This window comes from Sus scrofa, chromosome 16, assembly GCF_054392235.1.
Source record: "Sus scrofa isolate SSC_HxYL_T2T_F1_AM1 chromosome 16, Sscrofa_HxYL_maternal_Yorkshire_Landrace_v2.0, whole genome shotgun sequence".
Classification (NCBI taxonomy): domain Eukaryota; kingdom Metazoa; phylum Chordata; class Mammalia; order Artiodactyla; family Suidae; genus Sus; species Sus scrofa.
The window spans coordinates 47,152,291-47,165,018 of NC_139398.1; the positions used below are offsets into that span (position 1 = coordinate 47,152,291).

At 41.1% G+C, this 12,728-nt stretch overlaps 1 protein-coding gene across 2 annotated transcripts in view; it reads right to left on the bottom strand.

The window, feature by feature from the left end:
* Nucleotides 1-8,198: 8,198 nt before the first annotated feature.
* The window catches only part of ANKRD55 (ankyrin repeat domain 55), a 164,092-nt gene continuing 159,562 nt past the window's right edge, over nt 8,199-12,728 (bottom strand). For both annotated transcript variants that reach the window (XR_014831343.1, XR_014831344.1), the window contains 2 exons: nt 11,467-11,597; nt 8,199-8,688 (listed from right to left, as the gene is read on the bottom strand). The gene's annotated coding sequence lies outside the window, so the exon portion shown is untranslated. The remainder of the gene's footprint in view (nt 8,689-11,466; nt 11,598-12,728) is intronic.

Here is a 12,728-nt window from a genome sequence, read left to right on the forward strand (position 1 = left end):
CAGGAAGCTTGGCTTCAGAGAAGGAAAGGCCAGTGCAGAAGTGAGCAACAGTTAGGTTTGTCTTTCTCAGGGGCACTTCTGTAGGATAAGGAAGTCAGGTATTGCGACTGCAGCTTTGGAATGGCCCAACCTGAGAAGACTAGCTTTGGAACGCCAACCTGAGAAATTTGAGCATACTTTGCTTTTGTTTACTCTGACACAACTCTTGCAGAAGCAAGGGCTTTTCTTCATTAATCCTTGTTTGAAAGAATCCTCCTCAGTTACAAAATACACTCCTTGACTCCAAGTCTGATACTTACACTAAAACCAGATAGGTGAGAAAGTACCAACATGAAGTTTTAAAAATATTTGTTTTGTTGGCTTGTACAGCCAAGAATTCTCAGCCCCTTGCCTAGGATTTGGATAAAGATACAGTACTAATTGTATTAAATGATGGCTTAAGCAAGTACATGCCTGTCTCCTCAAGGGAAGATAGCAGTGCCATCTGAAAAGGCAAAAATTAAATGACTATACTCTTTGAGATAGCTGGAATTTTCTGAAAATTGTCCTTTCTGGTTTTTCTTTAAAATTTTAAGGGTTAATCATATTCCAGGGTTGATAAATAATAAGTGGAATTTAGTGTCAGAGTCAAATGAAACTGGAGAGAAAGCTAATCTAGCTCACGTTTCAGTTTATGAGAATCATTATGTTATTGTAAGGAGGCATGGAAGACAGACTTAGGGTGAACTCTCTGACCTCTTCCTTCCCGGTGTTCTTGGTGTGATTTCTTCTGCATGACTGTGAAGTGATATGTGTGACTATGTCACATAGATTTTAGTGCCATCTTACCAGCATCTCTTCATCGTGGCTTTGAAAAATCAAATTGCCATGGGTGGCCTCTTTGTTAATGACATTTTCATGCTCATCTTGTAAGAAGACTCGTTTTCTCTCCCTTGCTGTCTTTGATGACACAAGCTACCATATGGAGAAATCTATGTGTCAAGGAAGAGAGGGTGGCCTCTGGCCTCCAGCTTGTACAAAACTGAAGCCTTCAGTCTTAGAACCTCAAGGAACTGAATTCTGCCAACAAAAGCAGATCCTGCCCCAGTCAGACCTCAAATGAGACAGCATCCCCAGCCAACAACTTGATTGCAGCCTGTGAGTCTCAAAGCAGAGAATCCAGTTAAGCTGTGCCCAGAATCCTGACCCACAGAAACTGTGAGATAAATGTGTGTTGTTTTAAGATGCTGTTCATAATGCGGCATACAAAACCAGTACATGACACAAAAGTTGAAAGTGATTTACATAAATGTTCATAATGAATATTTTTACACATTCAAATCAAGCATTTCTTAAGTCAATAAGATTTATATCTGGAGAAGGAAGTTATATCAAACAGGAGGCTGCTCTGGTGGTCCAGAAGACCCAGGAATTAAGGGATCTCACTTATTCCAATTTATTCAATTTATTTATTCCATAAACATTTATTGATTATCAACTATGTGCCAGACAGTGATATAAGGATCTAAGCAAGACTCACAGGTTGATCTTGATCCTCAAAGTCTAATGAGAGAACTAGAGACATAAATCATCAATTACAGTAATATCATACAGCATTCTTTGTAAGAGCATTCTGGGAGTACCACTATACAAGTACTTCAGAAACTGGAGATTGTAAGAACTGTGTTTCTTTCTCCCTCCAACCTCACATCCTCACATCTTGTGGATTCAAGATGGCCACAAATTCTTTAACACTCCTTTGTGGGAGATGAGGTCAATTTCCCCTCCCCTTTAATTTGGGTAGGCTTAAGTCCTGCACTGATTGTGCTATAGAGTGCAGGAAAAAATGCCAGTTGAGGGGCCAGCCTTTAAAGGGATATTTCCTCTTGGTCTCTAGAAGTTCTGAGCCATCATGTAAGAAGTACAACTACCTTGTTAGACCACATGGAGAGGGCTGAGACAATGTGGAGAGGGACAATGGCCCGGCTGTCCAGGCACCAGTCACATGAATAAAGCTATCTTAGAATCTCTAGACCAGAGGTACTACTGTGACGCCAATCAGGGCCACACAGAGCTGAACCCTACTCAAATTTCTGATCCACAAAATTGTGAGATATAATAAATATTTGTTGTCTTAAGTCATTAAGTTTTGTTAGGGAGCAGTACATAACTAGAACAAAACCCTCAAATCCATCATACACAATACTGAAAATCTGACCATCTTACTCCCTGAAGGTCTGTCAATGCTTTTCCATCACCTCAGTCTCTTTTGTATGTCACAGAAGTCCTCCTTCACATGACCTCTACTCACTTCTCCAGCCTTATCTCTAATATAACCTCTAACTCCCAGCTGTCACATTACCAATTTGCTAATGGTTCCTGGGCCAGCCTCCAATATACTGTTTCATGCTTCTATGCCAAGCAAAGATAGCTTACGCTATTCCTTTGGCCTACCATGGCCCTCTTCATTTTCTTCATCCAACTTGCTCACTTTCCTTCAATATCTTAGAAGTTATGTCCTCCCAGACTTCTCCCTGCTCTAGGCCCTGAGAAACTCACAACATAAGAATGCAAATGATTCCAAAAGATCTCCTCTACCTCCTTTTTTCCAGAGTGAGCTAACTTCTGGGTCAGTAGGAAAGGGCTTCTGTCCTCAATCTTGACGTGCCCTGGCATCTGTTGAGAAGAACAATATGTGGTTCTTGTGTCTCATTGCCCCCACCCACACTAGGCACCCTTAGGTATGTCTTTGGCCCACCTGGACTCTGGATATACACTGCATGCCACTTTCCACTTCCATGACTCACTGTAATGACTATATAACCTCCTGGGCCTTTTGTCAGCTAAATTTGTGCCCTTCTTGGGGATAGAGGGGTGATTTACCTCTTTGCCTATGCCTTTCTGGGGCTGCTAGAGATTCAGAAGGGCTGCCTCAGGCTTTCCTTACCTATGGCACTCTATGTGGCCATCTTTAACTTATTACTATCACACTATTGTGGCCTAAGAAACCTCTGCTAGGCTGCCGCCTCCCAGAATTTCACATGGTAACAGATCCCCAATATCATCATGAGCCTTCATCATCTTTGCCTATCTTAGAGCTAAGCTCAAGTAAGTGCATGGTGGAGGACACTTTCTTACATCTTCAGTACCTCTAGTTGTCTTGCTTATAGTCATTCCTCTTCTGTGCGCCTCAACTTGGAAAGTGTTTAGATAAAAGTGGGGGTGGGTAGGAGGTCGATATTAGTTGAAGAGGCAGTTAGAACTAGTCAGCAAATACTCTTCCCACATCTGTCTTATACCTGGATCAAAACTTCTAAACTTGAAAGTTAACAGTTTGATACCTTTATGCTCTGCTAATGATGTACCGATTTTTCTAAAGCAATGGGAGAAAGTTAGCAAACAGAGTGCAGAGAGGGAAGGTATACTTTGGAATGAATACTTCACTAAAATATCTTGATACACCAGAATAAAGTTTTAAGCTGTTCCAAATCTATACTCCCTCTTCTCACATGTGCCAAGACAGTCATAGGTCAGAAACCCCAAATTGGAATGAACAGCAGCTGCTTCTTTAATCTGTGTAGGTAATGAGAAGAGGGGAGAGATACACTAGATGAAAGCTTGCTTTCAAGTACCTGGGTTAGAGCTTAGAACTGGAGACTTTCCCAGGGGTTGACTGACTTGGGAATGGAGCCTCAGTGGTCACATAGAAAATTTCTCAGTGACATCCAAGGTAGCCCACCCTCTCTGCTTTTGTGGGGTAAATAAAAGGAAAAACTGAAAAAAAAAAAAAAAAAAAAAAAAACCTGGCTGGCCCTGAACTTCTTTTGGTGGCCAGCTCAGTTCTGCCTTGTGACGCCATGGGAGAGAGGGTCACCTCTACGCATCTCTCCCCCTTTGGTTCTTTCTTCATGCCTTCCTTTCTCCTTCACTCTCTTACCTATTAACATCATTATCATGAATGTTTTTCTGTACACTGCCTTTTTCTGCATGCACGAGAGAAGGACAAGAAATGAAAGAATAAGTAACAGCTCTCATGTGTTTACCTGTAATAGTAGGAGGTGGGAAGGAAACCAAGTATGTCTTTAAATCTCTCTGGCGTCTAGCTACAGATGGGCTAAATGACCCAACCTCAAATGCAGAACACTATTCTCAGAGACTGTGATTTTGACTTGAAAAAAAGATAAATTTTTTTTTTTCCTAAGTAGGAATATGTTATGCTGCTTTCTCTAACTGCTCAGAGACAAATTTTCCATGGCTGAATAACAAGGATAGTCAGTCACAACAACTACCCTTTTCTTGAGTGCAGCTGTGTGATAGGAACTCACTATACTAGATATTTTATATCCCAATTAACCTTGGCAATAAATCAATGTGGAAGTGTTGTCATTCCCATTTTATATATGGGGAAGCAAATGCTCTGAGGATTTAAACAACTGGCCAAGGCCATACAGCCAGAAATTTGTTCACAGGGATAGCAATGCAAGTCTTAAGTGCTCTCAAAATCACCTTCTTTCATGATGCCACATTGTCACCTCACCATATGTCTCACAAACACCTTCTAATGACTTTCATTATTTTGAGTTTGTCAAAAATGTAATGAGAGAGCTTTGGAGAAAAATCTTTTCTACCCACAGAGCTTTGTCATGTTGCTCCCTCTAAATCAGGGATGTCATGGCAGTAAACTCTATGAGTATGGATTACTATGTGTGAAGTAAGAGTGATAAAAACAAGCAAACACTTCATGAATACTATGTGTCAGGCATTTTCCTAAGTGCTTAATTCCCATGATAATATCTTAATTCCCATGATAATTCCATGAAATAGGTATCATTATGATCCCTTTTTTAGAGATCGGAAAACTGAATCTCACGGTGGTGAAGCAATTTTCCCAAGGTCTCACCTCTACTAAATGGAGAATCTGGGATTTGAATCTGAAACTGTGCACTTAAACACTGGAAAAAACTATTTATAAATTATAGTGTATAAATTTGTTTTTAAATTTAAAATATGTATAGTCGGTATCAATTTCTGTATCAACTAGGGCTCCTTATGCTATAAGTGACAAAACAACCCAATACTACTTCTGAGAAGTCCAGAGGCTCCAGGAATATTTTGATCCAATGGCTCGAATGATGCCACTGAGGATCTGTTTTCTCTCTGTTTCTCTACTCTGCTTCCACATATGGCTGGAGACTTGGGCTCTACTCAGTGGTCACCTGAATCATTACTATGCTTTCATTCTTTGGTGACAAAATACCTGAAGAAGTTTGAAACTTAACATTAGCACAACCATTTTAATAGGAGAAGAGTGAAAGCTTGCCATTCCCCAAAGCTCTAGCAAACATCTCCTCATGTCTTATTGGCCTTAATTAGGTCACATGTCCATGTATAAACCACACCTGAGAGAATGAGCTAAGATGATTAGCTTCAGTTTATTGGGTTCTGCCTCTATAGTTTATAGTAGACACATGTCTGAGACTTAGAAAGTGGTTCCCCAAAGCAAATACAGAGGGTTATTTCCTGGAGGGAGAGTGTAAACTGGGTGGGAAATGACAGTTGTCCATGGCACCAACTTATGGCCAAGAAGTATTCATATTTTTGTGTGGTTCCTTCAAGTCTTATTTTCTAAGAATATTTTTACTTGCATATACTTTTTGTTTTGTTTCTTCATCTACCATTCTGGTGGAAACAATTTCCCATGTTGTTAAAAGCTTATTTTACTGGCTACACTCATAATGATTTTAATAGCTCAGTGATATCTTCCAAGGGATTCCACAACTATAGATATTGACCGTAGACAGGCTAGAGGGTATGGTAACTTCAAATTAACCTGGTCTGGCCTTGGAAAGGGGCAGCTGCTTGGATTCTCCCTACTTACTCTTACCTCTCCTATGGCCAAGCCTCAAGCCCCTCTCTGAACGGCTTCTGGGCTTTGGTTTGTGAGGGGAGAGAATGAGGGGCAGATAGGCTCAAACTTCCTGGCAGCATTTGGCCTGGTTCCCTTTTACCATCAGCCCCCAGTAGAAAACTGTAGGCACCAACACCTACTCCTTCATTACCTGTGAAATTTTCTTGCTTGGGTAAAAAGACCAAACAGTGGGAAGAAATTAATTAGAATTATGGCAGATCAGGGATGGAAGGTGCTGCCATTGTGGGACTCTCAAAACCCTCAGCATGGCCCTGGCATCAGCCTCTGAAGACATATAGTATCGCCTCTGTGCAAGGTGTTTTTCATTTTGGTTGGAATTTTCACTTGTAAGAGGGCCAATTTCTGAAGTTGTGGGTCCAAACTCATTTGGGCTTATTCTAAGTAGAAAAGTCAGGTTGAACTTGTGGATTAAGAGTCAACATTGTGCCAAACAAAATATTTTCTTCTTTGAGTCAAGTAATGAGTTCCAATATTCTTCTTGAGCCTTTCACACATAAAGAAACAGGTCACATCATTAAAACTGCCTTGGGGGAAATTATATAACAGCATTTGTAAAGCTAACACTAGAAGAGAGGGAGTCGTACAAATACAGAGAATTATCAATTGCTATCTTGTGCCCTCAGATGACTTGACATTTTGTCTGTTAGTCTCTAAGTGAACTTCACAGTGATCCCATTATGTGTGAGGTTGCAAAATACTAACCAAGGGGTGGGTAGCTGTTGGCTCTGATTTCTGTTCTGCTGGCCTTGGCGGAAGCAACCAGTTAGACAAATAGAAGCAGGCAAACACCTTTTACATGATAGGCAATTGGTAAAGAATTGGTGTTTACGATTATGGATCTGAGAGGAATCACGGCATGAAGAGACAGAAGACCAGATACCTCTACCACATCTCAGCTCTAGTAACTCTAGGCAAGTTACTTGTCTCATCTGAACCTCAATTTCCCCATCTGTAAAATGGGAACATAATCTCAATGAGATATTATGAAATCTATATAAAATAGTTTATGAAAAGTTGATTTATGTGGAAAAATATTTTTAAATTAAATTTTTTGTTTTCCTTTTTAGAGCCTCTGCTGTAGCATATGGAGGTTCCCAGGCAAGGAGTCGAATCAGAGCTGTAGCTGCCAGCCTAGGCCACAGCCACAGCAATGCCAGATCTGAGCCATGTCTGCGACCTACACTGTGGCAATGCCAAATCCTTTAATCCACTAAGTGGGGCCAGGGATTGAATCCACATCCTCATGGATACTAGTCAGGTTCTTAACCCACTGAGCCACAATGGGAATTTTGAAAAATACTTTATAAATGTTAAGGTATTTTATTTTTATCATTATGATTATTATTACTGTTAAGTTTAATCATGAAAAGACTAACTAGTAAACTGTGGTAGCTTAGCAGAGATCTGTGGCTTAGGGTCTCAAAATAACAACCAAAACACACATGTCAGACCCCAGTTTTACACACAGACACACATACACGGCTCTTTGTTCAGTTGGTATCCTTGATAATGATGGGATAATTTTTTCCCCACCTTTTAAATTCTTGCTACCCATTCACCAAGTAGTCAACGTAGGATTCTTTCCAGATTCCGGAATCAGAGCTTTTGAGAATTGATAGAGACCCCCCAATTTATTTATTTGTTTGTTTTTTAGGGCAGCCTGAAACATATGAAAGTTCCCAGGCTAGGGGTCCAATCAGAGCTGCAGCACCTGGCCACAGCCACAGCAATGCCAGATCTGAGCTGCGTCTGTGACTTACACCACAGCTCACGGCAATGCAGGATCCCTGACCCACTGAGCAAGGCCAGGGATCGAACCCACATCTTCATGGATGCTAGTCAGATTCATTTCCGCTGAGCCAAAATAGGAGCTCCTGAGACTCCCCCCAAAATTTGACTGTACATCAAGCTTCTTATTTACAGGTAAGAAAACTGGGACTTGCCCTGCTTCTAATTAGTCCCTGGTTCAAATAGTTAATGGAAGAATTGGGATGACAACCCATAGTTCTAGGCCTGTTCCACTGTCCCAAGTGTGATGTAAGACTGAGTGACTTGAGCAGCCTGGTTTTGATGTTAAACCCTCCAGTGAGCCATTACATGGACACACAGAATCTTTTGTCTACAAATAATTAAGGTCTTTGAGTAACAGGCTGAGCCTGATAGAAGCCAAAGTGGGATTATACAGGCTGAGAATTTCCTGTGGATTTTTTTCATTTTTCTGATATTGTTAAATTGTATTATCTGTAAGGATATTGTTTAGAAAACATTACCATGTTATATTTCTCATTAATTGCTTAGGATAAGAAATTATACCCATCATTTATTAATCATGCATTATGTGCTAGGGTATTCTACTTAAGATAATTTAGTCTTTCTACTAATCTGGAAAGTTAGTACTAGTCTCCCATTTTACAGGTAAAATCAAAACTCAGAGAGGCCAGGGAACTTGCTCAAGGTCACAGGTCTGGAAAATGCCAGAGCCTGGATTCTAAGCCAGGTCTGTAGTCAATGGAGCCTAGGCTCTTTCCACCAGTTGGTGAGTATGGATGACTTAAAGACTGATCATCTCACTGATGGCCACATCTGTAGTTCCTAGCAGCTTGAAAACAAAACTTCTGCACAAGAATTAGTTGCCCTAAACCAGAGTTGCTTGCTTAACACAATTTACACTGTTAAGATCGTCTACTTCAAACAAGTGCTTGGAATCTTCCTTTTTACAGTGAATTCACCGTTCTGTGATCCCAGCTCTCCAAATCTTTCCAAACACTTCAGGTTCCTTCCTTGAATGTGAATGGAGGAAAAGAATCACCATATATAGTCAAGTATAGAACTTTTGGTTTGAATAAACATAAGAAGTAGCGATTTGTGCAAACACTAAAGTTAACTAGCATTTGGTTACTGCTTAAGGTTAAGGTATGACAATAAATACTTTTTTTTTTTTTTTGGCCACATCCATGGTATGCAGAAGTTCCTGGGCCAAGGATTGAACCCAAGACACAGCAATGACAATGCCAGATCCTTGACCCACTGAGCCACATTAGACCTCCAAAAAGTACTTTTTAGATAATGAACTGAAAGGCAGACCTATTCCCTCTTTTTCTTGGCAGCCATATGCATACTTGATACTTGATCCTTTAAGCAAACGATCCTGGAGAGGGAGGTGGGGGTGGAGAGAAGTGTAATACTACTTACCATTCTTTTTTTAAAACTATTCTACAATTTGGCTAAAATAATCTTACATGTACAACAAACACATTGTGCTTTTCTTTGGAAAATGTCATTCCATGTGCAGGACATATGGGCTGTGCAGGGGGTGGGCAGATGACTAAGTCGGAGTCAGAACATCTCTGAGTCCTGGCTCTGTAACTTCCTGACTGTGCAGCCTTTGGCAAGTCCCATAATCACTCTGAATTTCACTTTTCTAAAGGGTAACTTGGGACCAACAAAAGCTGCCCCCTGGGTTCTGCATGGGGCTGGTATGTGGGCCAAGTGAGCGAACAGATGGGAAAGGGCTTTCTAAACCATTAAGCATGAGGGAGCTGTAGCAAGCTAATAGCAACCACAGAGCTTCCTTGCTTTGTAGGAGACTATTTGTGACCGGGTGGTGGGTGGGGAGGTGGGGGAGGGGAGACGTGTAGTGCTGAGGAGGATATTGGTAATTTTTACATTCAGATGCTAAACCACAGCTGCAGGGCAGGCTGAAAGCCTGGGCAAAGCCTGCTCTCTCTAGAGCTGCTCTGGAGACTCCAGTTTCTTCTCTTCACTGCCCTGCCTGTGAACAGAGAAGTATAAGGCCCTTCACCTCCTGCCATCACAGGGAGCGGGGAAGCTAGCACTGAGGGACAGAGAGGTTCCTAACAATCTATCAAGTGCTTGCCACGTGTCAGGCATGATGCCAGGTATTTTACATACATGATCTTATTAATTTCTCAGGCCAGAAAATGAGATAGGTGTGATTTTTATCCCCACTTCACAGATTAGGAAACGCAGTCAGAGAAGTCAAATAACTTGCCCAAGATTAGAAAGAGAGAGCAGTCTCCCCACCAAGCGTCAGATCCAAGTAGTCTGGTTCTAAAACCCACATCCTCAAACATTAAGCTACACTGTCTTCTTAGAAGCCAGAGTAATCTCTGTCTCACGTATCTTCTCACACCCTTAGCTTCCTGCCACAAAATACAACCCCACTGGTGGGATCCAGTTTCTGCAGAAAGCAAATACAGAAAAAGGGGTTGGGTGCTAATGATGATCTGGAAACTCCATTTCCTACTTACCACACAGACCTGCCTCAGTGCAGTAATGTCCCACCCTGTGAGGGTAACCAAGCATTTACCTGGGTGGCCTATGTCTTTTTGTTCATGGAGATTCCAGCTAATAGATGTCATAAAGTTATCTAATTCTAATTTTAGGCTGCAGTGGGATTAGAGCTATAGTTAAGTCAGGGTTTGGTGAGGCAGTCACAGACAAGGAACTCTGTGATGGGGGGGAGAGTTGCTAACAGTGGCAGCTGGCAGCACAACAACCCCTATCTCCATGGACCAATGGAATCACCAACTATAGGAAATGTCTCCTGAGCTTCCCTGGAGTGGCACACGCAAAGCCAGTGCCAAGCACTTACACATGATAAGGCACATAGACTTAAGAGGAAGCAGTAGAAGTTAGTATACGATGAAAACAGATCAGTGGCTCAGAAAGTTAAGTGAATCCTGAAGAGGAGGATGTGGGGTGGAGCCATCAGGATGACTTTTAAGAAGGAGGGAGTGACTTGGACTTGGAAGGAGGGGAAGGGGGTGAGGACTGAAGGCAGAAATGTGAGCGAGGATGGCATTGTGGGAGAAGGTACAGTGTCGAGAAAAGTGGGAATGAACACTAGTGTGCAAGGATGCCTTCAGCTAGTTGAAACTGAAATGATGTCTGCAAATTAATTCTTTCACATAGTTCAGAGGTTGGATGGGCTTCTGGGTGGCTTGATCCAGCAGTCAAACAGGGTGGGGTTCTTTTCATGTCTCTACAGAGTCACCTTCAATAACCAGATATTATATTTCCCTGTTCACATTCAACAAAAGAGGGATTGAGTTATCTTTCCCAGAAATCTTTAACTTTCTTTATATTTCATTGGCTCAAACTGGCTTTAGGCCTGCCTATTCCTAAACCCATCACTGATGAAGGAAAAGGAATAGGATGATTGGCTTACACCAGTGGATTGCAAACTTCATTCAGCCTGCATTGGAATCACCTGGAGGGCTTGTGCAAGCATACTTTGTTGCCTTGTCCTGCCTCAGTAGGTCTAGGGTTGGCATTTGCATTTCTAATGCATTATCTTGTGATCCCAGTACTGCTGATCTGGGACCACACTTTGAGGACCACTATCTTAGAAGAATCATTTGGGCTGGAGTAGAAGTTGGGGCGTCAATCACAAGGTCTCCTATGGGTATGGCCACCAAACGTCCTGGTTTGTCTGGCACAGTTCCTGTTTATGCCTATAAAGCCAGTGTAATTATGTCCCCCTTTATCCTCAAAAGTGTCCTGGTCACTTTTATATATATAAATTACATGATTACCTGATGGTAGGGTGCTTTGGTTCAAGTCAGAGACCCTTCTCTAAAAGTGAGCACAGGCTGGTGAACTAGGATTCATCAATAAAATATGTGTTTCAATTCGGAGAGCTCTTCTTTGTCCCATGTGCAAAGATCTAAAAGAGAGAAGAGAAAGAAAAAAAAAATGCCATCAGTATCAACTATATTTTACATGATTGGATCCTGACTGATGTGTGTTAGGAGTATTGCTCTTAATTTATGTGGAAACTATTCTCTGCTCATCATAAATATAGTTGTTGCTGTTTTTTGTTTTTGTTTTTGTTTTTTGCTTTTTGTTTTTGCTTTTTAGGACCACATCTGCGGTATATGGAGGTTCCCAGGCTAGGGGTCGAATTGGAGCTACAGCTGCTGGCCTACACCACAGCCACAGCAACACCAGACCCAAGCCGCATCTTCGACCTACACCAGAGCTCATGGCAATGCCGGATCCTTAAACCACTGAGCGAGGCCAGGGATCAAACCTGCGTCCTCATGAATGCCAGTCAGATTTGTTTCCACTGAGCCATGACGGGAATTCTACATACATAGCTGTCGATGTCTATTTTACTTAATGTCCTTAACAGTATAATTTATTTAAGGCATCAGTTGCAAACACCTCATTTTATATCTTATGTTCACTGACTTACAATTTTTATGAAAATATGAAACATTTTATAGTAAGCTAAAATATCACATTTTAAAAACGTTGACCATAAAGCAGCTCACAGTAAAACAGAGTTCAGAATTAATAAATAGTGGTCATTGCCAAGTATTTCTGCTTCATGGAGAACTAAAAGTTTTTATTGAAAATGTGCTACATCTGGCAGTCATAATAGAGGCCATGTAATTTCTGGAAGAAAAGCAATGAAAGAATATTCCTGTTTTTCTTATTTAATCTAGTATCTTTTTCTTAGCTTTTTCTATTTAAAGTTTTCCAAAGACAAGTTTTGAAATGATCCAACATCTTAGATATCTCTAATCTTCTTCATGAAGTCAGATTTTACTTCCTGAGTTTCTTAGGAAACTGATAACACACAATGTTTGGGGTGCAGTTTAAGAGTTTACTTAACCACTTCCTCCCAACCCCACACAAAATCATGAACCCCAGCAAAATCCAGATGAGAATCATAGACATCTCACTGCTCTTTGCAAAACCAAGACTTGGTTCAAGTTTTACTTAATCCAAAATTGTTTGAGTTTTGTTGTTTTAAGCTTGTTAGTAGACTTTTCTTCTTATGCCAAAATAA